The sequence below is a fragment of the Anabas testudineus genome, chromosome 2, assembly GCF_900324465.2.
Source record: "Anabas testudineus chromosome 2, fAnaTes1.2, whole genome shotgun sequence".
Lineage (NCBI taxonomy): Eukaryota > Metazoa > Chordata > Actinopteri > Anabantiformes > Anabantidae > Anabas > Anabas testudineus.
In genome coordinates, this window is record NC_046611.1 from 12,509,872 (window position 1) to 12,532,368 (window position 22,497).

General features: G+C 47.6%; 25 non-coding genes across 25 annotated transcripts; all 25 read right to left on the minus strand.

Moving 5' to 3' along the window:
* Nucleotides 1–1,731: 1,731 nt before the first annotated feature.
* On the minus strand, nt 1,732–1,850 carry LOC113164968. The gene has a single exon (XR_003299074.1). It is a non-coding gene; the product is annotated as a 5S ribosomal RNA (ribosomal RNA).
* A 107-nt stretch (nt 1,851–1,957) lies between these two features.
* trnay-gua lies at nt 1,958–2,028 on the minus strand. Its single transcript has one exon. It is a non-coding gene; the product is annotated as a tRNA-Tyr (tRNA).
* A 557-nt stretch (nt 2,029–2,585) lies between these two features.
* On the minus strand, nt 2,586–2,704 carry LOC113164940. The gene has a single exon (XR_003299046.1). It is a non-coding gene; the product is annotated as a 5S ribosomal RNA (ribosomal RNA).
* Nucleotides 2,705–2,812: 108 nt separating this feature from the next.
* Nucleotides 2,813–2,884, minus strand: trnad-guc. Its single transcript has one exon. It is a non-coding gene; the product is annotated as a tRNA-Asp (tRNA).
* Nucleotides 2,885–3,654: 770 nt separating this feature from the next.
* LOC113164963 lies at nt 3,655–3,773 on the minus strand. Its single transcript, XR_003299069.1, has one exon. It is a non-coding gene; the product is annotated as a 5S ribosomal RNA (ribosomal RNA).
* Nucleotides 3,774–4,719: 946 nt separating this feature from the next.
* On the minus strand, nt 4,720–4,838 carry LOC113164974. Its single transcript, XR_003299080.1, has one exon. It is a non-coding gene; the product is annotated as a 5S ribosomal RNA (ribosomal RNA).
* Nucleotides 4,839–5,785: 947 nt separating this feature from the next.
* Nucleotides 5,786–5,904, minus strand: LOC113164985. The gene has a single exon (XR_003299091.1). It is a non-coding gene; the product is annotated as a 5S ribosomal RNA (ribosomal RNA).
* A 947-nt stretch (nt 5,905–6,851) lies between these two features.
* On the minus strand, nt 6,852–6,970 carry LOC113164996. The gene has a single exon (XR_003299098.1). It is a non-coding gene; the product is annotated as a 5S ribosomal RNA (ribosomal RNA).
* A 947-nt stretch (nt 6,971–7,917) lies between these two features.
* LOC113164946 lies at nt 7,918–8,036 on the minus strand. The gene has a single exon (XR_003299052.1). It is a non-coding gene; the product is annotated as a 5S ribosomal RNA (ribosomal RNA).
* A 947-nt stretch (nt 8,037–8,983) lies between these two features.
* LOC113164954 lies at nt 8,984–9,102 on the minus strand. Its single transcript, XR_003299060.1, has one exon. It is a non-coding gene; the product is annotated as a 5S ribosomal RNA (ribosomal RNA).
* Nucleotides 9,103–10,049: 947 nt separating this feature from the next.
* Nucleotides 10,050–10,168, minus strand: LOC113164955. Its single transcript, XR_003299061.1, has one exon. It is a non-coding gene; the product is annotated as a 5S ribosomal RNA (ribosomal RNA).
* A 948-nt stretch (nt 10,169–11,116) lies between these two features.
* LOC113164956 lies at nt 11,117–11,235 on the minus strand. Its single transcript, XR_003299062.1, has one exon. It is a non-coding gene; the product is annotated as a 5S ribosomal RNA (ribosomal RNA).
* Nucleotides 11,236–11,969: 734 nt separating this feature from the next.
* Nucleotides 11,970–12,088, minus strand: LOC113164957. Its single transcript, XR_003299063.1, has one exon. It is a non-coding gene; the product is annotated as a 5S ribosomal RNA (ribosomal RNA).
* A 734-nt stretch (nt 12,089–12,822) lies between these two features.
* On the minus strand, nt 12,823–12,941 carry LOC113164958. The gene has a single exon (XR_003299064.1). It is a non-coding gene; the product is annotated as a 5S ribosomal RNA (ribosomal RNA).
* A 107-nt stretch (nt 12,942–13,048) lies between these two features.
* On the minus strand, nt 13,049–13,119 carry trnay-gua. Its single transcript has one exon. It is a non-coding gene; the product is annotated as a tRNA-Tyr (tRNA).
* Nucleotides 13,120–13,889: 770 nt separating this feature from the next.
* LOC113164959 lies at nt 13,890–14,008 on the minus strand. The gene has a single exon (XR_003299065.1). It is a non-coding gene; the product is annotated as a 5S ribosomal RNA (ribosomal RNA).
* Nucleotides 14,009–14,742: 734 nt separating this feature from the next.
* Nucleotides 14,743–14,861, minus strand: LOC113164960. Its single transcript, XR_003299066.1, has one exon. It is a non-coding gene; the product is annotated as a 5S ribosomal RNA (ribosomal RNA).
* A 734-nt stretch (nt 14,862–15,595) lies between these two features.
* Nucleotides 15,596–15,714, minus strand: LOC113164961. Its single transcript, XR_003299067.1, has one exon. It is a non-coding gene; the product is annotated as a 5S ribosomal RNA (ribosomal RNA).
* A 947-nt stretch (nt 15,715–16,661) lies between these two features.
* LOC113164962 lies at nt 16,662–16,780 on the minus strand. Its single transcript, XR_003299068.1, has one exon. It is a non-coding gene; the product is annotated as a 5S ribosomal RNA (ribosomal RNA).
* An 898-nt stretch (nt 16,781–17,678) lies between these two features.
* On the minus strand, nt 17,679–17,797 carry LOC113164979. Its single transcript, XR_003299085.1, has one exon. It is a non-coding gene; the product is annotated as a 5S ribosomal RNA (ribosomal RNA).
* Nucleotides 17,798–18,232: 435 nt separating this feature from the next.
* On the minus strand, nt 18,233–18,351 carry LOC113164978. The gene has a single exon (XR_003299084.1). It is a non-coding gene; the product is annotated as a 5S ribosomal RNA (ribosomal RNA).
* A 909-nt stretch (nt 18,352–19,260) lies between these two features.
* On the minus strand, nt 19,261–19,379 carry LOC113164988. The gene has a single exon (XR_003299094.1). It is a non-coding gene; the product is annotated as a 5S ribosomal RNA (ribosomal RNA).
* A 435-nt stretch (nt 19,380–19,814) lies between these two features.
* LOC113164980 lies at nt 19,815–19,933 on the minus strand. The gene has a single exon (XR_003299086.1). It is a non-coding gene; the product is annotated as a 5S ribosomal RNA (ribosomal RNA).
* A 740-nt stretch (nt 19,934–20,673) lies between these two features.
* LOC113164982 lies at nt 20,674–20,792 on the minus strand. The gene has a single exon (XR_003299088.1). It is a non-coding gene; the product is annotated as a 5S ribosomal RNA (ribosomal RNA).
* Nucleotides 20,793–21,730: 938 nt separating this feature from the next.
* Nucleotides 21,731–21,849, minus strand: LOC113164964. The gene has a single exon (XR_003299070.1). It is a non-coding gene; the product is annotated as a 5S ribosomal RNA (ribosomal RNA).
* Between the last annotated feature and the right edge of the window lie 648 nt (nt 21,850–22,497).

Sequence of the window (22,497 nt, forward strand, 5' to 3'; positions counted from 1 at the left end):
TTTTCTGCACACTCTCCTGGGTTGTTAGCACCTTTCCATCTCTGTCCTTAATCACCCTTACCTGTTGCACATCCTTCCCATCTCTATCTCTCTGTCTGGCTAGCCTGTACAAGTCCTTCTCTCCTTCCTTTGTGTCTAACCTGTCATACAGCTCATCGTAAGCTTTCTGTTTGGCCTTTGCCACCTCCCTCTTCACTCTACGCTGCGCTTCCTTGTACTCCTGTCTACTTTCCTCAGTCCTTTCTACATCCCACTTCCTTCTAGCTAACCTCTTCCTCTGGATGCATTCCTGTACTTCCTCATTCCACCACCAAGTGTCTTTACCTTCTTTCCTCTTTCCAGATGACACACCTAGCACCTTCCTACCTGTTTCCCTGATAACTTCTGCTGTGGTTTCCCAGTCATCTGGAAGCTCATCCTGACCACCCAGAACCTGTCTCAACTTCTGTCTGAATTCCTCACAAGTTTCTTCATTCTTTAGCTTCCCCTCTCTTCTTCTTCCTGACCTCCAGAGTCATCTTACACACCACCATGTGGTGCTGTCTGGCTACACTCTCTCCTACCACCACTTTGCAGTCACTAACCTCTCTCAAATGACCTCGTCTACATAGGATGTAGTCCACCTGCGTACTCCTACCTCCACTTCTGTATGTCACTCTATGTTCCTCTCGCTTCTGGAAGTAAGTGTTGACTACAGCCATTTCCATCCTCTTAGCAAAGTCCACCACCATCTGTCCTTCCAGATTCCTTTCCTTCACACCAAACCTGCCCATCACCTCCTCATCACCTCTGTTGCCCTCACCAACATGCCCATTGAAGTCTGCTCCAACAACAACTCTCTCTCCTCTGGGCATACTCTCTATGACCTCATCAAACTCACTCCAGAATCTCTCCTTCTCTTCTAACTCACAGCCAACCTGTGGCGCATACCCACTGACTACATTCATCATCACCCCTTCAATTTCTAGCTTTAGGCTCATCACTCTGTCTGAGACTCTTTTCACCTCTAGAACATTGTTCACAAACTCCCCCTTCAAGATCACTCCTACCCCGTTTCTCTTCCTATCAACACCATGGTAGAAAAGTTTGTATCCTCCTCCGATACTACGTGCCTTGCTGCCCTTCCACCTTGTCTCCTGCACACACAGAACATCTACCTTTCTTTTCTCCATCATGTCTGCCAGCTCTCTGCCTTTCCCTGTCATCGTACCAACGTTAAGAGTCCCTATTCTCAAATCTATGTTCCTGCCTTTTCCCTTCTCACTCTGACCACAAACTCTTCTGCCTCCCCTCTTTCTTCGACCAACAGTAGTCAAATTTCCACCGGCACCCTGTAGGTTAACAGCATCGGTGGCGGTCGTTGTTAACCCGGGCCTCGACCGATCCGGTATGAAAGTCTTGTGAATGATTCGCATGGTTATTTTGGCAATTTTTACACCGGATGCCCTTCCTGACGCAACCCTCTCTATTTATCCGGGCTTGGGACCGGCACAGAAGTCACTGGCTTGCAACCCCTATGGCTAGATTGGATGGGAGCAAAAATAAATAAATAAAAACCTCAAGTCATCATCACCATTATACATGAGCACAGGGGTGGCTAAAGAAACACATCAATCAATCAATCAAAGTCAATCAATCAGACCAGAAGAAACAAAGCACTTTCTCTGTCTTTTGTGGAGCAGCTACGGCACCCTCTGGTGTGTGTAAAGACAAGTGGAGGCAAAAGAGAAAAGCTTACAGCACCTGGTATTCCCAGGCGGTCTCCCATCCAAGTACTAACCAGGCCCGACCCTGCTTGGCTTCCGAGATCGGACGAGATCAGGCGTGTTCAGGGTGGTATGGCCGTAAGCGAAAGTCTCTTTTGCCAAGGCCCCTTTTAAACGGGATGCCGTGGAAGGCACCTGTCTTTTAGAGGCCATAGAAAAACAAAAGCAAGCAGTAAGAAAAGCGCAAAGCACTCCCCGTCGGGGAATCGACCCCGGTCTTCCGCGTTACAGGCGGAGATACTGTCCACTATACTAACGAGGACGGGTGCTGCTGTCTTGCTTGACCACGGCGTGCCATTGCGAGCACTCTTGCCGGTATTCTATTATCCAAAAAACCCTTCGGTACATTTTTTGCGTTTGCCTCACAAAAGTTCACTTCTCTTTAATTTCCTTTATTTGTGCAATGGTGCGTTTCTACATAATTTCACACATTTCTTCACTTGTGGCGAGTCGTTTCCTCGACCGTTACGCACCTGGGAAGGCGGTCTTGGATGGGAGCAAAAATAAATAAATAAAAACCTCAAGTCATCATCACCATTATACATGAGCACAGGGGTGGCTAAAGAAACACATCAATCAATCAATCAAAGTCAATCAATCAGACCAGAAGAAACAAAGCAACTGTAAGTTGTATTACCATCTTCAGGGCTTTCCACCCAGGTTGTTTAAACGTACCTTCGGGTTTGAGCATTGCCATGTTTGTCTCTTGTTTAGTGATGAAAAGTATGTTTCCTCCCTGTGTTTTGGAATGTCCCTTGGTATTGAACCAGCGACAGCACCCTCTGGTGTGTGTAAAGACAAGTGGAGGCAAAAGAGAAAAGCTTACAGCACCTGGTATTCCCAGGCGGTCTCCCATCCAAGTACTAACCAGGCCCGACCCTGCTTGGCTTCCGAGATCGGACGAGATCGGGCGTGTTCAGGGTGGTATGGCCGTAAGCGAGAGTGTCTCTTTGCCAAGGCCCCTTTTAAACGGGATGCCGTGGAAGGCACCTGTCTTTTAGAGGCCATAGAAAAACAAAAGCAAGCAGCAAGAAAAGCGCAAAGTACTCCCCGTCGGGGAATCGAACCCCGGTCTTCCGCGTGACAGGCGGAGATACTGTCCACTATACTAACGAGGACGGGTGCTGCTGTCTTGCTTGACCACGGCGTGCCATTGCGAGCACTCCTGCCGGTATTGTATTATCCAAAAAACCCTTCGGTACATTTTTTGCGTTTGCCTCACAAAAGTTCACTTCTCTTTAATTTCCTTTATTTGTGCAATGGTGCGTTTCTACATAATTTCACACATTTCTTCACTTGTGGCGAGTCGTTTCCTCGACCGTTACGCACCTGGGAAGGCGGTCTTGGATGGGAGCAAAAATAAATAAATAAAAACCTCAAGTCATCATCACCATTATACATGAGCACAGGGGTGGCTAAAGAAACACATCAATCAATCAATCAAAGTCAATCAATCAGACCAGAAGAAACAAAGCACTTTCTCTGTCTTTTGTGGAGCAGCTACGGCACCCTCTGGTGTGTGTAAAGACAAGTGGAGGCAAAAGAGAAAAGCTTACAGCACCTGGTATTTGTTGGCCTCGTTGACTTCCATCACGTCAATGTAGTGGAGCACAAAGGAGATCACTTCTCTCTGACCACCTCCAACTGGCAACGTTGAACGGTCGTCACAGCTGGACCACGGATGACAGGTTTTTTCGCTGCATTTGGTCTGAACTGACAGCTGAAATATCCCTGTTTTCCTTGGTGCAAATATTCAGCATTTATGTATTTGTCTCTTGTTTAGTGATGAAAAGTATGTTTCCTCCCGGTGTTTTGCAATCTCCCTTGGTATTGAACCAGCGACAGCACCCTCTGGTGGGTGGAAAGACAAGTGGAGGCAAAAGAGAAAAGCTTACAGCACCTGGTATTCCCAGGCGGTCTCCCATCCAAGTACTAACCAGGCCCGACCCTGCTTGGCTTCCGAGATCGGACGAGATCGGGCGTGTTCAGGGTGGTATGGCCGTAAGCGAAAGTCTCTTTTGCCAAGGCCCCTTTTAAACGGGATGCCGTGGAAGGCACCTGTCTTTTAGAGGCCATAGAAAAACAAAAGCAAGCAGTAAGAAAAGCGCAAAGCACTGCCCGTCGGGGAATCGACCCCGGTCTTCCGCGTGACAGGCGGAGATACTGTCCACTATACTAACGAGGACGTGCTGCTGTCTTGCTTGACCACGGCGTGCCATTGCGAGCACTCTTGCCGGTATTGTATTATCCAAAAAACCCTTCGGTACATTTTTTGCGTTTGCCTCACAAAAGTTCACTTCTCTTTAATTTCCTTTATTTGTGCAATGGTGCGTTTCTACATAATTTCACACATTTCTTCACTTGTGGCGAGTCGTTTCCTCGACCGTTACGCACCTGGGAAGGCGGTCTTGGATGGGAGCAAAAATAAATAAATAAAAACCTCAAGTCATCATCACCATTATACATGAGCACAGGGGTGGCTAAAGAAACACATCAATCAATCAATCAAAGTCAATCAATCAGACCAGAAGAAACAAAGCACTTTCTCTGTCTTTTGTGGAGCAGCTACGGCACCCTCTGGTGTGTGTAAAGACAAGTGGAGGCAAAAGAGAAAAGCTTACAGCACCTGGTATTTGTTGGCCTCGTTGACTTCCATCACGTCAATGTAGTGGAGCACAAAGGAGATCACTTCTCTCTGACCACCTCCAACTGGCAACGTTGAACGGTCGTCACAGCTGGACCACGGATGACAGGTTTTTTCGCTGCATTTGGTCTGAACTGACAGCTGAAATATCCCTGTTTTCCTTGGTGCAAATATTCAGCATTTATGTATTTGTCTCTTGTTTAGTGATGAAAAGTATGTTTCCTCCCGGTGTTTTGCAATCTCCCTTGGTATTGAACCAGCGACAGCACCCTCTGGTGGGTGGAAAGACAAGTGGAGGCAAAAGAGAAAAGCTTACAGCACCTGGTATTCCCAGGCGGTCTCCCATCCAAGTACTAACCAGGCCCGACCCTGCTTGGCTTCCGAGATCGGACGAGATCGGGCGTGTTCAGGGTGGTATGGCCGTAAGCGAAAGTCTCTTTTGCCAAGGCCCCTTTTAAACGGGATGCCGTGGAAGGCACCTGTCTTTTAGAGGCCATAGAAAAACAAAAGCAAGCAGTAAGAAAAGCGCAAAGCACTGCCCGTCGGGGAATCGACCCCGGTCTTCCGCGTGACAGGCGGAGATACTGTCCACTATACTAACGAGGACGGTGCTGCTGTCTTGCTTGACCACGGCGTGCCATTGCGAGCACTCTTGCCGGTATTGTATTATCCAAAAAACCCTTCGGTACATTTTTTGCGTTTGCCTCACAAAAGTTCACTTCTCTTTAATTTCCTTTATTTGTGCAATGGTGCGTTTCTACATAATTTCACACATTTCTTCACTTGTGGCGAGTCGTTTCCTCGACCGTTACGCACCTGGGAAGGCGGTCTTGGATGGGAGCAAAAATAAATAAATAAAAACCTCAAGTCATCATCACCATTATACATGAGCACAGGGGTGGCTAAAGAAACACATCAATCAATCAATCAAAGTCAATCAATCAGACCAGAAGAAACAAAGCACTTTCTCTGTCTTTTGTGGAGCAGCTACGGCACCCTCTGGTGTGTGTAAAGACAAGTGGAGGCAAAAGAGAAAAGCTTACAGCACCTGGTATTTGTTGGCCTCGTTGACTTCCATCACGTCAATGTAGTGGAGCACAAAGGAGATCACTTCTCTCTGACCACCTCCAACTGGCAACGTTGAACGGTCGTCACAGCTGGACCACGGATGACAGGTTTTTTCGCTGCATTTGGTCTGAACTGACAGCTGAAATATCCCTGTTTTCCTTGGTGCAAATATTCAGCATTTATGTATTTGTCTCTTGTTTAGTGATGAAAAGTATGTTTCCTCCCGGTGTTTTGCAATCTCCCTTGGTATTGAACCAGCGACAGCACCCTCTGGTGGGTGGAAAGACAAGTGGAGGCAAAAGAGAAAAGCTTACAGCACCTGGTATTCCCAGGCGGTCTCCCATCCAAGTACTAACCAGGCCCGACCCTGCTTGGCTTCCGAGATCGGACGAGATCGGGCGTGTTCAGGGTGGTATGGCCGTAAGCGAAAGTCTCTTTTGCCAAGGCCCCTTTTAAACGGGATGCCGTGGAAGGCACCTGTCTTTTAGAGGCCATAGAAAAACAAAAGCAAGCAGTAAGAAAAGCGCAAAGCACTGCCCGTCGGGGAATCGACCCCGGTCTTCCGCGTGACAGGCGGAGATACTGTCCACTATACTAACGAGGACGGTGCTGCTGTCTTGCTTGACCACGGCGTGCCATTGCGAGCACTCTTGCCGGTATTGTATTATCCAAAAAACCCTTCGGTACATTTTTTGCGTTTGCCTCACAAAAGTTCACTTCTCTTTAATTTCCTTTATTTGTGCAATGGTGCGTTTCTACATAATTTCACACATTTCTTCACTTGTGGCGAGTCGTTTCCTCGACCGTTACGCACCTGGGAAGGCGGTCTTGGATGGGAGCAAAAATAAATAAATAAAAACCTCAAGTCATCATCACCATTATACATGAGCACAGGGGTGGCTAAAGAAACACATCAATCAATCAATCAAAGTCAATCAATCAGACCAGAAGAAACAAAGCACTTTCTCTGTCTTTTGTGGAGCAGCTACGGCACCCTCTGGTGTGTGTAAAGACAAGTGGAGGCAAAAGAGAAAAGCTTACAGCACCTGGTATTTGTTGGCCTCGTTGACTTCCATCACGTCAATGTAGTGGAGCACAAAGGAGATCACTTCTCTCTGACCACCTCCAACTGGCAACGTTGAACGGTCGTCACAGCTGGACCACGGATGACAGGTTTTTTCGCTGCATTTGGTCTGAACTGACAGCTGAAATATCCCTGTTTTCCTTGGTGCAAATATTCAGCATTTATGTATTTGTCTCTTGTTTAGTGATGAAAAGTATGTTTCCTCCCGGTGTTTTGCAATCTCCCTTGGTATTGAACCAGCGACAGCACCCTCTGGTGGGTGGAAAGACAAGTGGAGGCAAAAGAGAAAAGCTTACAGCACCTGGTATTCCCAGGCGGTCTCCCATCCAAGTACTAACCAGGCCCGACCCTGCTTGGCTTCCGAGATCGGACGAGATCGGGCGTGTTCAGGGTGGTATGGCCGTAAGCGAAAGTCTCTTTTGCCAAGGCCCCTTTTAAACGGGATGCCGTGGAAGGCACCTGTCTTTTAGAGGCCATAGAAAAACAAAAGCAAGCAGTAAGAAAAGCGCAAAGCACTGCCCGTCGGGGAATCGACCCCGGTCTTCCGCGTGACAGGCGGAGATACTGTCCACTATACTAACGAGGACGGTGCTGCTGTCTTGCTTGACCACGGCGTGCCATTGCGAGCACTCTTGCCGGTATTGTATTATCCAAAAAACCCTTCGGTACATTTTTTGCGTTTGCCTCACAAAAGTTCACTTCTCTTTAATTTCCTTTATTTGTGCAATGGTGCGTTTCTACATAATTTCACACATTTCTTCACTTGTGGCGAGTCGTTTCCTCGACCGTTACGCACCTGGGAAGGCGGTCTTGGATGGGAGCAAAAATAAATAAATAAAAACCTCAAGTCATCATCACCATTATACATGAGCACAGGGGTGGCTAAAGAAACACATCAATCAATCAATCAAAGTCAATCAATCAGACCAGAAGAAACAAAGCACTTTCTCTGTCTTTTGTGGAGCAGCTACGGCACCCTCTGGTGTGTGTAAAGACAAGTGGAGGCAAAAGAGAAAAGCTTACAGCACCTGGTATTTGTTGGCCTCGTTGACTTCCATCACGTCAATGTAGTGGAGCACAAAGGAGATCACTTCTCTCTGACCACCTCCAACTGGCAACGTTGAACGGTCGTCACAGCTGGACCACGGATGACAGGTTTTTTCGCTGCATTTGGTCTGAACTGACAGCTGAAATATCCCTGTTTTCCTTGGTGCAAATATTCAGCATTTATGTATTTGTCTCTTGTTTAGTGATGAAAAGTATGTTTCCTCCCGGTGTTTTGCAATCTCCCTTGGTATTGAACCAGCGACAGCACCCTCTGGTGGGTGGAAAGACAAGTGGAGGCAAAAGAGAAAAGCTTACAGCACCTGGTATTCCCAGGCGGTCTCCCATCCAAGTACTAACCAGGCCCGACCCTGCTTGGCTTCCGAGATCGGACGAGATCGGGCGTGTTCAGGGTGGTATGGCCGTAAGCGAAAGTCTCTTTTGCCAAGGCCCCTTTTAAACGGGATGCCGTGGAAGGCACCTGTCTTTTAGAGGCCATAGAAAAACAAAAGCAAGCAGTAAGAAAAGCGCAAAGCACTGCCCGTCGGGGAATCGACCCCGGTCTTCCGCGTGACAGGCGGAGATACTGTCCACTATACTAACGAGGACGGTGCTGCTGTCTTGCTTGACCACGGCGTGCCATTGCGAGCACTCTTGCCGGTATTGTATTATCCAAAAAACCCTTCGGTACATTTTTTGCGTTTGCCTCACAAAAGTTCACTTCTCTTTAATTTCCTTTATTTGTGCAATGGTGCGTTTCTACATAATTTCACACATTTCTTCACTTGTGGCGAGTCGTTTCCTCGACCGTTACGCACCTGGGAAGGCGGTCTTGGATGGGAGCAAAAATAAATAAATAAAAACCTCAAGTCATCATCACCATTATACATGAGCACAGGGGTGGCTAAAGAAACACATCAATCAATCAATCAAAGTCAATCAATCAGACCAGAAGAAACAAAGCACTTTCTCTGTCTTTTGTGGAGCAGCTACGGCACCCTCTGGTGTGTGTAAAGACAAGTGGAGGCAAAAGAGAAAAGCTTACAGCACCTGGTATTTGTTGGCCTCGTTGACTTCCATCACGTCAATGTAGTGGAGCACAAAGGAGATCACTTCTCTCTGACCACCTCCAACTGGCAACGTTGAACGGTCGTCACAGCTGGACCACGGATGACAGGTTTTTTCGCTGCATTTGGTCTGAACTGACAGCTGAAATATCCCTGTTTTCCTTGGTGCAAATATTCAGCATTTATGTATTTGTCTCTTGTTTAGTGATGAAAAGTATGTTTCCTCCCGGTGTTTTGCAATCTCCCTTGGTATTGAACCAGCGACAGCACCCTCTGGTGGGTGGAAAGACAAGTGGAGGCAAAAGAGAAAAGCTTACAGCACCTGGTATTCCCAGGCGGTCTCCCATCCAAGTACTAACCAGGCCCGACCCTGCTTGGCTTCCGAGATCGGACGAGATCGGGCGTGTTCAGGGTGGTATGGCCGTAAGCGAAAGTCTCTTTTGCCAAGGCCCCTTTTAAACGGGATGCCGTGGAAGGCACCTGTCTTTTAGAGGCCATAGAAAAACAAAAGCAAGCAGTAAGAAAAGCGCAAAGCACTGCCCGTCGGGGAATCGACCCCGGTCTTCCGCGTGACAGGCGGAGATACTGTCCACTATACTAACGAGGACGGTGCTGCTGTCTTGCTTGACCACGGCGTGCCATTGCGAGCACTCTTGCCGGTATTGTATTATCCAAAAAACCCTTCGGTACATTTTTTGCGTTTGCCTCACAAAAGTTCACTTCTCTTTAATTTCCTTTATTTGTGCAATGGTGCGTTTCTACATAATTTCACACATTTCTTCACTTGTGGCGAGTCGTTTCCTCGACCGTTACGCACCTGGGAAGGCGGTCTTGGATGGGAGCAAAAATAAATAAATAAAAACCTCAAGTCATCATCACCATTATACATGAGCACAGGGGTGGCTAAAGAAACACATCAATCAATCAATCAAAGTCAATCAATCAGACCAGAAGAAACAAAGCACTTTCTCTGTCTTTTGTGGAGCAGCTACGGCACCCTCTGGTGTGTGTAAAGACAAGTGGAGGCAAAAGAGAAAAGCTTACAGCACCTGGTATTTGTTGGCCTCGTTGACTTCCATCACGTCAATGTAGTGGAGCACAAAGGAGATCACTTCTCTCTGACCACCTCCAACTGGCAACGTTGAACGGTCGTCACAGCTGGACCACGGATGACAGGTTTTTTCGCTGCATTTGGTCTGAACTGACAGCTGAAATATCCCTGTTTTCCTTGGTGCAAATATTCAGCATTTATGTATTTGTCTCTTGTTTAGTGATGAAAAGTATGTTTCCTCCCGGTGTTTTGCAATCTCCCTTGGTATTGAACCAGCGACAGCACCCTCTGGTGGGTGGAAAGACAAGTGGAGGCAAAAGAGAAAAGCTTACAGCACCTGGTATTCCCAGGCGGTCTCCCATCCAAGTACTAACCAGGCCCGACCCTGCTTGGCTTCCGAGATCGGACGAGATCGGGCGTGTTCAGGGTGGTATGGCCGTAAGCGAAAGTCTCTTTTGCCAAGGCACCTTTTAAACGGGATGCCGTGGAAGGCACCTGTCTTTTAGAGGCCATAGAAAAACAAAAGCAAGCAGTAAGAAAAGCGCAAAGCACTGCCCGTCGGGGAATCGACCCCGGTCTTCCGCGTTACAGGCGGAGATACTGTCCACTATACTAACGAGGACGGGTGCTGCTGTCTTGCTTGACCACGGCGTGCCATTGCGAGCACTCTTGCCGGTATTCTATTATCCAAAAAACCCTTCGGTACATTTTTTGCGTTTGCCTCACAAAAGTTCACTTCTCTTTAATTTCCTTTATTTGTGCAATGGTGCGTTTCTACATAATTTCACACATTTCTTCACTTGTGGCGAGTCGTTTCCTCGACCGTTACGCACCTGGGAAGGCGGTCTTGGATGGGAGCAAAAATAAATAAATAAAAACCTCAAGTCATCATCACCATTATACATGAGCACAGGGGTGGCTAAAGAAACACATCAATCAATCAATCAAAGTCAATCAATCAGACCAGAAGAAACAAAGCACTTTCTCTGTCTTTTGTGGAGCAGCTACGGCACCCTCTGGTGTGTGTAAAGACAAGTGGAGGCAAAAGAGAAAAGCTTACAGCACCTGGTATTTGTTGGCCTCGTTGACTTCCATCACGTCAATGTAGTGGAGCACAAAGGAGATCACTTCTCTCTGACCACCTCCAACTGGCAACGTTGAACGGTCGTCACAGCTGGACCACGGATGACAGGTTTTTTCGCTGCATTTGGTCTGAACTGACAGCTGAAATATCCCTGTTTTCCTTGGTGCAAATATTCAGCATTTATGTATTTGTCTCTTGTTTAGTGATGAAAAGTATGTTTCCTCCCGGTGTTTTGCAATCTCCCTTGGTATTGAACCAGCGACAGCACCCTCTGGTGGGTGGAAAGACAAGTGGAGGCAAAAGAGAAAAGCTTACAGCACCTGGTATTCCCAGGCGGTCTCCCATCCAAGTACTAACCAGGCCCGACCCTGCTTGGCTTCCGAGATCGGACGAGATCGGGCGTGTTCAGGGTGGTATGGCCGTAAGCGAAAGTCTCTTTTGCCAAGGCCCCTTTTAAACGGGATGCCGTGGAAGGCACCTGTCTTTTAGAGGCCATAGAAAAACAAAAGCAAGCAGTAAGAAAAGCGCAAAGCACTGCCCGTCGGGGAATCGACCCCGGTCTTCCGCGTGACAGGCGGAGATACTGTCCACTATACTAACGAGGACGGTGCTGCTGTCTTGCTTGACCACGGCGTGCCATTGCGAGCACTCTTGCCGGTATTGTATTATCCAAAAAACCCTTCGGTACATTTTTTGCGTTTGCCTCACAAAAGTTCACTTCTCTTTAATTTCCTTTATTTGTGCAATGGTGCGTTTCTACATAATTTCACACATTTCTTCACTTGTGGCGAGTCGTTTCCTCGACCGTTACGCACCTGGGAAGGCGGTCTTGGATGGGAGCAAAAATAAATAAATAAAAACCTCAAGTCATCATCACCATTATACATGAGCACAGGGGTGGCTAAAGAAACACATCAATCAATCAATCAAAGTCAATCAATCAGACCAGAAGAAACAAAGCAACTGTAAGTTGTATTACCATCTTCAGGGCTTTCCACCCAGGTTGTTTAAACGTACCTTCGGGTTTGAGCATTGCCATGTTTGTCTCTTGTTTAGTGATGAAAAGTATGTTTCCTCCCTGTGTTTTGGAATCTCCCTTGGTATTGAACCAGCGACAGCACCCTCTGGTGTGTGTAAAGACAAGTGGAGGCAAAAGAGAAAAGCTTACAGCACCTGGTATTCCCAGGCGGTCTCCCATCCAAGTACTAACCAGGCCCGACCCTGCTTGGCTTCCGAGATCGGACGAGATCGGGCGTGTTCAGGGTGGTATGGCCGTAAGCGAAAGTCTCTTTTGCCAAGGCCCCTTTTAAACGGGATGCCGTGGAAGGCACCTGTCTTTTAGAGGCCATAGAAAAACAAAAGCAAGCAGTAAGAAAAGCGCAAAGCACTGCCCGTCGGGGAATCGACCCCGGTCTTCCGCGTGACAGGCGGAGATACTGTCCACTATACTAACGAGGACGGTGCTGCTGTCTTGCTTGACCACGGCGTGCCATTGCGAGCACTCTTGCCGGTATTGTATTATCCAAAAAACCCTTCGGTACATTTTTTGCGTTTGCCTCACAAAAGTTCACTTCTCTTTAATTTCCTTTATTTGTGCAATGGTGCGTTTCTACATAATTTCACACATTTCTTCACTTGTGGCGAGTCGTTTCCTCGACCGTTACGCACCTGGGAAGGCGGTCTTGGATGGGAGCAAAAATAAATAAATAAAAACCTCAAGTCATCATCACCATTATACATGAGCACAGGGGTGGCTAAAGAAACACATCAATCAATCAATCAAAGTCAATCAATCAGACCAGAAGAAACAAAGCAACTGTAAGTTGTATTACCATCTTCAGGGCTTTCCACCCAGGTTGTTTAAACGTACCTTCGGGTTTGAGCATTGCCATGTTTGTCTCTTGTTTAGTGATGAAAAGTATGTTTCCTCCCTGTGTTTTGGAATCTCCCTTGGTATTGAACCAGCGACAGCACCCTCTGGTGTGTGTAAAGACAAGTGGAGGCAAAAGAGAAAAGCTTACAGCACCTGGTATTCCCAGGCGGTCTCCCATCCAAGTACTAACCAGGCCCGACCCTGCTTGGCTTCCGAGATCGGACGAGATCGGGCGTGTTCAGGGTGGTATGGCCGTAAGCGAAAGTCTCTTTTGCCAAGGCCCCTTTTAAACGGGATGCCGTGGAAGGCACCTGTCTTTTAGAGGCCATAGAAAAACAAAAGCAAGCAGTAAGAAAAGCGCAAAGCACTCCCCGTCGGGGAATCGACCCCGGTCTTCCGCGTTACAGGCGGAGATACTGTCCACTATACTAACGAGGACGGGTGCTGCTGTCTTGCTTGACCACGGCGTGCCATTGCGAGCACTCTTGCCGGTATTCTATTATCCAAAAAACCCTTCGGTACATTTTTTGCGTTTGCCTCACAAAAGTTCACTTCTCTTTAATTTCCTTTATTTGTGCAATGGTGCGTTTCTACATAATTTCACACATTTCTTCACTTGTGGCGAGTCGTTTCCTCGACCGTTACGCACCTGGGAAGGCGGTCTTGGATGGGAGCAAAAATAAATAAATAAAAACCTCAAGTCATCATCACCATTATACATGAGCACAGGGGTGGCTAAAGAAACACATCAATCAATCAATCAAAGTCAATCAATCAGACCAGAAGAAACAAAGCACTTTCTCTGTCTTTTGTGGAGCAGCTACGGCACCCTCTGGTGTGTGTAAAGACAAGTGGAGGCAAAAGAGAAAAGCTTACAGCACCTGGTATTTGTTGGCCTCGTTGACTTCCATCACGTCAATGTAGTGGAGCACAAAGGAGATCACTTCTCTCTGACCACCTCCAACTGGCAACGTTGAACGGTCGTCACAGCTGGACCACGGATGACAGGTTTTTTCGCTGCATTTGGTCTGAACTGACAGCTGAAATATCCCTGTTTTCCTTGGTGCAAATATTCAGCATTTATGTATTTGTCTCTTGTTTAGTGATGAAAAGTATGTTTCCTCCCGGTGTTTTGCAATCTCCCTTGGTATTGAACCAGCGACAGCACCCTCTGGTGGGTGGAAAGACAAGTGGAGGCAAAAGAGAAAAGCTTACAGCACCTGGTATTCCCAGGCGGTCTCCCATCCAAGTACTAACCAGGCCCGACCCTGCTTGGCTTCCGAGATCGGACGAGATCGGGCGTGTTCAGGGTGGTATGGCCGTAAGCGAAAGTCTCTTTTGCCAAGGCCCCTTTTAAACGGGATGCCGTGGAAGGCACCTGTCTTTTAGAGGCCATAGAAAAACAAAAGCAAGCAGTAAGAAAAGCGCAAAGCACTGCCCGTCGGGGAATCGACCCCGGTCTTCCGCGTGACAGGCGGAGATACTGTCCACTATACTAACGAGGACGGTGCTGCTGTCTTGCTTGACCACGGCGTGCCATTGCGAGCACTCTTGCCGGTATTGTATTATCCAAAAAACCCTTCGGTACATTTTTTGCGTTTGCCTCACAAAAGTTCACTTCTCTTTAATTTCCTTTATTTGTGCAATGGTGCGTTTCTACATAATTTCACACATTTCTTCACTTGTGGCGAGTCGTTTCCTCGACCGTTACGCACCTGGGAAGGCGGTCTTGGATGGGAGCAAAAATAAATAAATAAAAACCTCAAGTCATCATCACCATTATACATGAGCACAGGGGTGGCTAAAGAAACACATCAATCAATCAATCAAAGTCAATCAATCAGACCAGAAGAAACAAAGCAACTGTAAGTTGTATTACCATCTTCAGGGCTTTCCACCCAGGTTGTTTAAACGTACCTTCGGGTTTGAGCATTGCCATGTTTGTCTCTTGTTTAGTGATGAAAAGTATGTTTCCTCCCTGTGTTTTGGAATCTCCCTTGGTATTGAACCAGCGACAGCACCCTCTGGTGTGTGTAAAGACAAGTGGAGGCAAAAGAGAAAAGCTTACAGCACCTGGTATTCCCAGGCGGTCTCCCATCCAAGTACTAACCAGGCCCGACCCTGCTTGGCTTCCGAGATCGGACGAGATCGGGCGTGTTCAGGGTGGTATGGCCGTAAGCGAAAGTCTCTTTTGCCAAGGCCCCTTTTAAACGGGATGCCGTGGAAGGCACCTGTCTTTTAGAGGCCATAGAAAAACAAAAGCAAGCAGTAAGAAAAGCGCAAAGCACTGCCCGTCGGGGAATCGACCCCGGTCTTCCGCGTGACAGGCGGAGATACTGTCCACTATACTAACGAGGACGGTGCTGCTGTCTTGCTTGACCACGGCGTGCCATTGCGAGCACTCTTGCCGGTATTCTATTATCCAAAAAACCCTTCGGTACATTTTTTGCGTTTGCCTCACAAAAGTTCACTTCTCTTTAATTTCCTTTATTTGTGCAATGGTGCGTTTCTACATAATTTCACACATTTCTTCACTTGTGGCGAGTCGTTTCCTCGACCGTTACGCACCTGGGAAGGCGGTCTTGGATGGGAGCAAAAATAAATAAATAAAAACCTCAAGTCATCATCACCATTATACATGAGCACAGGGGTGGCTAAAGAAACACATCAATCAATCAATCAAAGTCAATCAATCAGACCAGAAGAAACAAAGCAACTGTAAGTTGTATTACCATCTTCAGGGCTTTCCACCCAGGTTGTTTAAACGTACCTTCGGGTTTGAGCATTGCCATGTTTGTCTCTTGTTTAGTGATGAAAAGTATGTTTCCTCCCTGTGTTTTGGAATCTCCCTTGGTATTGAACCAGCGACAGCACCCTCTGGTGGGTGGAAAGACAAGTGGAGGCAAAAGAGAAAAGCTTACAGCACCTGGTATTCCCAGGCGGTCTCCCATCCAAGTACTAACCAGGCCCGACCCTGCTTGGCTTCCGAGATCGGACGAGATCGGGCGTGTTCAGGGTGGTATGGCCGTAAGCGAAAGTCTCTTTTGCCAAGGCCCCTTTTAAACGGGATGCCGTGGAAGGCACCTGTCTTTTAGAGGCCATAGAAAAACAAAAGCAAGCAGTAAGAAAAGCGCAAAGCACTGCCCGTCGGGGAATCGACCCCGGTCTTCCGCGTGACAGGCGGAGATACTGTCCACTATACTAACGAGGACGGTGCTGCTGTCTTGCTTGACCACGGCGTGCCATTGCGAGCACTCTTGCCGGTATTGTATTATCCAAAAAACCCTTCGGTACATTTTTTGCGTTTGCCTCACAAAAGTTCACTTCTCTTTAATTTCCTTTATTTGTGCAATGGTGCGTTTCTACATAATTTCACACATTTCTTCACTTGTGGCGAGTCGTTTCCTCGACCGTTACGCACCTGGGAAGGCGGTCTTGGATGGGAGCAAAAATAAATAAATAAAAACCTCAAGTCATCATCACCATTATACATGAGCACAGGGGTGGCTAAAGAAACACATCAATCAATCAATCAAAGTCAATCAATCAGACCAGAAGAAACAAAGCACTTTCTCTGTCTTTTGTGGAGCAGCTACGGCACCCTCTGGTGTGTGTAAAGACAAGTGGAGGCAAAAGAGAAAAGCTTACAGCACCTGGTATTTGTTGGCCTCGTTGACTTCCATCACGTCAATGTAGTGGAGCACAAAGGAGATCACTTCTCTCTGACCACCTCCAACTGGCAACGTTGAACGGTCGTCACAGCTGGACCACGGATGACAGGTTTTTTCGCTGCATTTGGTCTGAACTGACAGCTGAAATATCCCTGTTTTCCTTGGTGCAAATATTCAGCATTTATGTATTTGTCTCTTGTTTAGTGATGAAAAGTATGTTTCCTCCCGGTGTTTTGCAATCTCCCTTGGTATTGAACCAGCGACAGCACCCTCTGGTGGGTGGAAAGACAAGTGGAGGCAAAAGAGAAAAGCTTACAGCACCTGGTATTCCCAGGCGGTCTCCCATCCAAGTACTAACCAGGCCCGACCCTGCTTGGCTTCCGAGATCGGACGAGATCGGGCGTGTTCAGGGTGGTATGGCCGTAAGCGAAAGTCTCTTTTGCCAAGGCACCTTTTAAACGGGATGCCGTGGAAGGCACCTGTCTTTTAGAGGCCATAGAAAAACAAAAGCAAGCAGTAAGAAAAGCGCAAAGCACTGCCCGTCGGAGAATCGACCCCGGTCTTCCGCGTGACAGGCGGAGATACTGTCCACTATACTAACGAGGATGGTGCTGCTGTCTTGCTTGACCATGGCGTGCCATTGCGAGCACTCTTGCCGGTATTGTATTATCCAAAAAACCCTTCGGTACATTTTTTGCGTTTGCCTCACAAAACTTCACTTCTCTTTAATTTCCTTTATTTGTGCAATGGTGCGTTTCTACATAATTTCACACATTTCTTCACTTGTGGCGAGTCGTTTCCTCGACCGTTTCGCACCTGGGAAGGCGGTCTTGGATGGGAGCAAAAATAAATAAATAAAAACCTCAAGTCATCATCACCATTATACATGAGCACAGGGGTGGCTAAAGAAACACATCAATCAATCAATCAAAGTCAATCAATCAGACCAGAAAAAACAAAGCACTTTCTCTGTCTTTTGTGGAGCAGCTACGCACCCTCTGGTGTGTGTAAAGACAAGTGGAGGCAAAAAGAGAAAAGCTTATTATTTGTTGGCCTTGTTGACTTCCGTCACGTCAATGTAGTGGAGCAAAAAGGAGATCACTTCTCTCTGGCCACCTCCAACTGGCAACGTTGAACAGTCGTCACAACTGGACCACGGATGACAGGTTTTCTCGCTGCATTTGGTCTGCACAGCATTTATGTATTTGTCCCTTGTTTAGTGATGAAAAATGCGTTACCCTCCCTGTGTTTTGGAATCTCACTTGGTATTGAGCCAGCGACAGGACCCTCTTGTGTGTGTAAAGACAAGCGGAGGCAAAAGAGAAAAGCTTACAGCACCTGGTATTCCCAGGCGGTCTCCCATCTAAGTACTAATAAGGCCCTACCCTGCTTGGCTTCCGAGATCGGATGAGATCGGGCGTGTTCAGGGTGGTATGGCCGTAAGCGAAACCCTCTCTTGCCAAGGGCCTTTTCAAACGGGATATCGTGTCAGGCTTTTGGCCTCGTTGACTTCCATCACTTCCATGTAGAGGAGATCACTTCTGTCTCACGTGTAGTGAGGCGGCATGGGAGGGTGGCAAGTGGATAGGAGCCCAAAATACATCTAACTCATACTAAAGCACAGCAATTATCAAAGTGTGCTCTGTTACAGACAGCGTACTTTCCCATCCTTGCCTGCCACGGTGTAAGTTGTATTACCATCTTCAGGGCTTCCCACCCAGGTTGTTTAAACGTACCTTCGGGTTTGAGCATTGCCATGTTTGTCTCTTGTTTAGTGATGAAAAGTATGTTTCCTCCCGGTGTTTTGCAATCTCCCTTGGTATTGAACCAGCGACAGCACCCTCTGGTGGGTGGAAAGACAAGTGGAGGCAAAAGAGAAAAGCTTACAGCACCTGGTATTCCCAGGCGGTCTCCCATCCAAGTACTAACCAGGCCCGACCCTGCTTGGCTTCCGAGATCGGACGAGATTGGGCGTGTTCAGGGTGGTATGGCCGTAAGCCAAAGTCTCTTTTGCCAAGGCCCCTTTTAAACGGGATGCCGTGGAAGGCACCTGTCTTTTAGAGGCCATAGAAAAACAAAATCAAGCAGTAAGAAAAGCGCAAAGCACTCCCGTCGGGGAATCGACCCCGGTCTTCCGCGTGACAGGCGGAGATACTGTCCACTATACTAACGAGGATGGTGCTGCTGTCTTGCTTGACCATGGCGTGCCATTGCGAGCACTCCTGCCGGTATTGTATTATCCAAAAAACCCTTCGGTACATTTTTTGCGTTTGCCTCACAAAAGTTCACTTCTCTTTAATTTCCTTTATTTGTGCAATGGTGCGTTTCTACATAATTTCACACATTTCTTCACTTGTGGCGAGTCGTTTCCTCGACCGTTACGCACCTGGGAAGGCGGTCTTGGATGGGAGCAAAAATAAATAAATAAAAACCTCAAGTCATCATCACCATTATACATGAGCACAGGGGTGGCTAAAGAAACACATCAATCAATCAATCAAAGTCAATCAATCAGACCAGAAGAAACAAAGCACTTTCTCTGTCTCTTGGTATTGAACCAGCTACAGCACCCTCTGGTATTTGTAAAGACAAGCGGAGGCAAAAGAGAAAAGCTTACAGCACCTGGTATTTGTTGGCCTCGTTGACTTCCGTCACGTCAATGTAGTGGAGCAAAAAGGAGATCACTTCTCTCTGGCCACCTCCAACTGGCAACGTTGAACAGTCGTCACAACTGGACCACGGATGACAGGGTTTCTCGCTGCATTTGGTCTGCACAGCATTTATGTGTTTGTCCCTTGTTTAGTGATGAAAAATGCGTTACCTCCCTGTGTTTTGGAATCTCACTTGGTATTGAACCAGCGACAGGACCCTCTGGTGTGTGTAAAGACAAGCGGAGGCAAAAGAGAAAAGCTTACAGCACCTGGTATTCCCAGGCGGTCTCCCATCCAAGTACTAAGAAGGCCCTACCCTGCTTGGCTTCTGAGATCAGATGAGATCGGGCGTGTTCAGGGTGGTATGGCCGTAAGCGAACCCCTCTCTTGCCAAGGGCCTTTTCAAACGGGATATCGTGTCAGGCTTTTGGCCTCGTTGACTTCCATCACTTCCATGTAGAGGAGATCACTTCTGTCTCACGTGTAGTGAGGCGGCATGGGAGGGTGGCAAGTGGATAGGAGCCCAAAATACATCTAACTCATACTAAAGCACAGCAATAATCAAAGTGTGCTCTGTTACAGACAGCGTACTTTCCCATCCTTGCCTGCCACGGTGTAAGTTGTATTACCATCTTCAGGGCTTCCCACCCAGGTTGTTTAAACGTACTTTCGGGTTTGAGCATTGGCATGTTTGTCTCTTGTGTAGTGACGAAAAATGCGTTACCTCCCTGTGTTTTGGAATCTCCCTTGGTATTGAGCCAGCGACAGCACCCTCTGGTGTGTGTAAAGACAAGCGAAGGCAAAAGAGAAAAGCTTACAACACCTGGTATTCCCAGGCAGTCTCCCATCCGAGTACTAACCAGGCCCGACCCTGCTTGGCTTCCGAGATCGGACGAGATCGGGCGTGTTCAGGGTGGTATGGCCGTAAGCGAAGTCTCTTTTGCCAAGGCCCCTTTTAAACGGGATGCCGTGGAAGGCACCTGTCTTTTAGAGGCCATAGAAAAACAAAATCAAGCAGTAAGAAAAGCGCAAAGCACTGCCCGTCGGGGAATCGACCCCGGTCTTCCGCGTGACAGGCGGAGATACTGTCCACTATACTAACGAGGACGGTGCTGCTGTCTTGCTTGACCACGGCGTGCCATTGCGAGCACTCTTGCCGGTATTGTATTATCCAAAAAACCCTTCGGTACATTTTTTGCGTTTGCCTCACAAAAGTTCACTTCTCTTTAATTTCCTTTATTGTGCAATGGTGCGTTTCTACATAATTTCACACATTTCTTCACTTGTGGCGAGTCGTTTCCTCGACCGTTACGCACCTGGGAAGGCGGTCTTGGATGGGAGCAAAATAACTTTTTGAGTTATGTTGCTTTTTGTTTGTTTGCTTGTTTGCTTGATTTGGGTTTGCCATTAGCATTAGCCTTTCTACATTTTCCTACCGTACCAACGCATGTCTATCATCAGCCAAACTATGAGAACTACTGTCCGGCCAATTTTTACATGATCCCAACCAGGTTGTTTAAACATACCTTCAGGTTCCAGCATTTACCTATTTGTCTCTTGTTTAGTGACGATAAATACGTTACCTCCCTGTGTTTTGGAATCTCACTTGGTATTGAACCAGCTACAGCACCCTCTGGTATGTGTAAAGACAAGCGGAGGCAAAAGAGAAAAGCTTACAGCACCTGGTATTCCCAGGCGGTCTCCCATCCAAGTACTAAGAAGGCCCTACCCTGCTTGGCTTCCGAGATCAGATGAGATCGGGCGTGTTCAGGGTGGTATGGCCGTAAGCGAAACCCTCTCTTGGCAAGGGCCTTTTCAAACGGGATATCGTGTCTGGCTTTTGGCCTCGAAAACAAAAAGCAAGCAGTAAGAAAAGCGCAAAGCACTCCCCGTCGGGGAATCGACCCGGTCTTCCGCGTTACAGGCGGAGATACTGTCCACTATACTAACGAGGACGGGTGCTGCTGTCTTGCTTGACCACGGCGTGCCATTGCGAGCACTCTTGCCGGTATTCTATTATCCAAAAAACCCTTCGGTACATTTTTTTGCGTTTGCCTCACAAAAGTTCACTTCTCTTTAATTTCCTTTATTTGTGCAATGGTGCGTTTCTACATAATTTCACACATTTCTTCACTTGTGGCGAGTCGTTTCCTCGACCGTTACGCACCTGGGAAGGCGGGTCTTGGATGGGAGCAAAAATAAATAAATAAAAACCTCAAGTCATCATCACCATTATACATGAGCACAGGGGTGGCTAAAGAAACACATCAATCAATCAATCAAAGTCAATCAATCAGACCAGAAAAAACAAAGCACTTTCTCTGTCTTTTGTGGAGCAGCTACGGCACCCTCTGGTGTGTGTAAAGACAAGTGGAGGCAAAAGAGAAAAGCTTACAGCACCTGGTATTTGTTGGCCTCGTTGACTTCCATCACGTCAATGTAGTGGAGCACAAAGGAGATCACTTCTCTCTGACCACCTCCAACTGGCAACGTTGAACGGTCGTCACAGCTGGACCACGGATGACAGGTTTTTTCGCTGCATTTGGTCTGAACTGACAGCTGAAATATCCCTGTTTTCCTTGGTGCAAATATTCAGCATTTATGTATTTGTCTCTTGTTTAGTGATGAAAAGTATGTTTCCTCCCGGTGTTTTGCAATCTCCCTTGGTATTGAACCAGCGACAGCACCCTCTGGTGGGTGGAAAGACAAGTGGAGGCAAAAGAGAAAAGCTTACAGCACCTGGTATTCCCAGGCGGTCTCCCATCCAAGTACTAACCAGGCCCGACCCTGCTTGGCTTCCGAGATCGGACGAGATCGGGCGTGTTCAGGGTGGTATGGCCGTAAGCGAAAGTCTCTTTTGCCAAGGCCCCTTTTAAACGGGATGCCGTGGAAGGCACCTGTCTTTTAGAGGCCATAGAAAAACAAAAGCAAGCAGTAAGAAAAGCGCAAAGCACTGCCCGTCGGGGAATCGACCCGGTCTTCCGCGTGACAGGCGGAGATACTGTCCACTATACTAACGAGGACGGTGCTGCTGTCTTGCTTGACCACGGCCCGCCGTTCCGAGCACTCTTGCCGGTATTCGGGCGGGACGAGGAAGCCTCAGTTGTCCGCGCCAATTGCCCACCACTTATTATTTATTGAACTTTGAAAGCGACTAACAACCCCAGGGACTGTGCAGGGCGCAGCGGACGGTGAAACGGCACGGTGGGGCATGTCGAGGAAGGTGGGGGGGGGCGGGACTGGACTGCTTTCCGGTCCCCTGCTACTGACTGCTTGAGCTGCTTCCGGTAGACTCACTTACCTTTTTGAGTTATGTTGCTTTTTGTTTGTTTGCTTGTTTGCTTGATTTGGGTTTGCCATTAGCATTAGCCTTTCTACATTTTCCTACCGTACCAACGCATGTCTATCATCAGCCAAACTATGAGAACTACTGTCCGGCCAATTTTTACATGATCCCAACCAGGTTGTTTAAACATACCTTCAGGTTCCAGCAT